A 2,230-nucleotide genomic window follows, 5' to 3' on the forward strand; every position below is an offset into this window, starting at 1 on the left:
ACTGCTTTTCAAAATAAAATGACCCCTTTCATATAGTTCTCTACTTTTGAATAAAATAAATGAAAATAAATACATATATTAATGAAAGTGTCCCATTCATACATAGGCTTTATACACAAAATAATATTAATGTGGCCATTCCCTCTCAGGGGTGCCACGTAAACATCATTGATGGAGAAACAGGATGAGATTATCTCATGTTTAAACAACAGTTCACCTCAAAAACTTCCAAGGTTTGTTAGTTTCAGCTGTGAGAGCCTGGTCTTCCTCTGTGTAACATGATGAGACAAGTATAAGGAGCAGAGGAGAGTTTAACTCTGGCGCCATCTTTTGGCAGAAACACGTGACTGCAGCTCATGAAGTTTTTCTCTCTCTAAATGTGAGACGTCAAAACAAACATGACATCACAGTGACTTTAGCTCACATTGTCTCTGACATCATCATGGAGGCTCGGTGTCCTGTCCTCTGATCAGCTGTTTGCAGTGACGTGCGGTGAGGTTCATGGCTGGTGAGGCACTGACTTCATCACAGTCAGATTTGTCTTTCACTTATTCTGCAGCCGAGGAGTCGCAGGACGAGTCCAGTGTGACAAAGACGTCCTCAGAGAAGGACGAATCAGACTTCATGTGTCCAGACTGAGGACTGAGGACTCAGGACTGTACGAGTGTACGGTCCTCACCTCTGATGGGAGGAGCTTTAACAAATGTCGACTCAATGTCTATGGTGAGTAGATCCAGTAGAACTCAGTAGAAAGCTCTTTTTATAAATGGTTATCAGTGTTGTACAGACTCTGCTGCTGAACTAGACTTGATGGAGTTTGGCTGCTCGGCTCTATAATATTTATATTTCTTTTCATTCTTCTCTTCAGCAGCTGTTGATCAGCCTGAAACTCAGAGACCAGCTGAGAGACCAGAACCAGAGAGTCGGGGAAGGATCGGCCTCTACGCTGGACTGGGACTGACAGCAGCAGCAGCAGCAGCTCTACTGGTCAAACTCTGCTGTTCCTCAAGTCCTTGTTTCACTAAATCTCCTGATGAGACAGTAAACCTTTATTCAGAGGTGTAAGAGTGACGTTCCTCAGAGAGCAGACGTCTCTCTGTCTCTGCTTCCTGTCACCCTGTTGGTCCATGAGGCTGCTTTTCTCTGCACACCCAGTCTGACCTCTGACCTTTCACCTCTGTCACTGTCTCCATGCGCCGAGAGAGACAAACAGATTTTCTCCTGACTGAAGACCTCTCCTCTCTACGACCAAAGATTCAGCTGTTTGCAGCCGACTGAGAGACGGCCGAGCTTCGTGCTGCCTTCAGGATCCTCCCTGAGCTGTGGAACAATGTCTCTGTCCCTGCATCACTGTGCTAAAGAGGATGAAGCTCTAAACAGTCACAGTACTTTAACTTTCCTCACTGTATCACAGCTTATAATTATATCTTAATCCTCTGTGCATTGTAACAGATTCATCAATAATCAACTTTCATCATGTAAAGTTTATAATGTGAATTTACTGTAAATAAATCTATTTATTTAAGAGAAGTTGTTCTGACTCTTCTGTGTGTGAGTCTTAAAGTCAGAGACCGTGAAGTTGACAAGAATTAAAACTTTATTATAAACAACAAGAATAAACTTTATTAACACTGTTGCTTCACAGCAGCATAAAGAGGAAACAGACATTAACAGAAGTCCAACAATAATAATTTAAAGGATGTATAAATTTCATAAACATACAAACGAATAGTAAAATAAATGACCTGAGAAGAGAGAAGCTGAAGGTCACAATAACCTGAGTCAGTGTAGATCAGTCCTCAGCTGTGATGAAGCTGAGCTCCTCTGATGAAGGATCACATCACTTTATTTCTATCTGCTGTCCTCACTTCATTCACAACATCCATCCATCAATCAATCAATCAATCAATCAATCAATAGGCTGCAGGTGGAGGGTGAATCAGTAACAGGAGAATTTCATCAGTTACATATTCACTCTGTCAGCTGATCAGATTTAAAGAATCATCATCGTTACCAGAGGTTTTTATGTCACTTCTTCAATCTTCATATTGATCTTTGAGAATGAACCTGAATCTGACACCTTCATTGTTTCACCTTGATAAAGCTCATGTTAGACTTTGATATGAGCTGTAACTGTCTGTGATGTGGTGCTTAGAATCACATGGATGAACTTTTATCAGATCTCAGATCAGCTGTAACGAGCTGCTGTGTTGGAGACACCTCCGTCTTT

At 41.6% G+C, this 2,230-nt stretch overlaps 1 protein-coding gene across 1 annotated transcript in view; it reads right to left on the reverse strand.

Moving 5' to 3' along the window:
* Positions 1–2,230, reverse strand: part of LOC111657895 (uncharacterized) — a 31,608-nt gene that overhangs the window by 14,489 nt on the left and 14,889 nt on the right. The window lies entirely within an intron of this gene.

The sequence above is a fragment of the Seriola lalandi genome, unplaced genomic scaffold (genome assembly GCF_002814215.2).
Source record: "Seriola lalandi dorsalis isolate HSWRI2012SDOR001 ecotype SW California unplaced genomic scaffold, Sedor1 jcf7180002054418, whole genome shotgun sequence".
NCBI classification, from domain to species: Eukaryota; Metazoa; Chordata; class Actinopteri; order Carangiformes; family Carangidae; genus Seriola; species Seriola lalandi.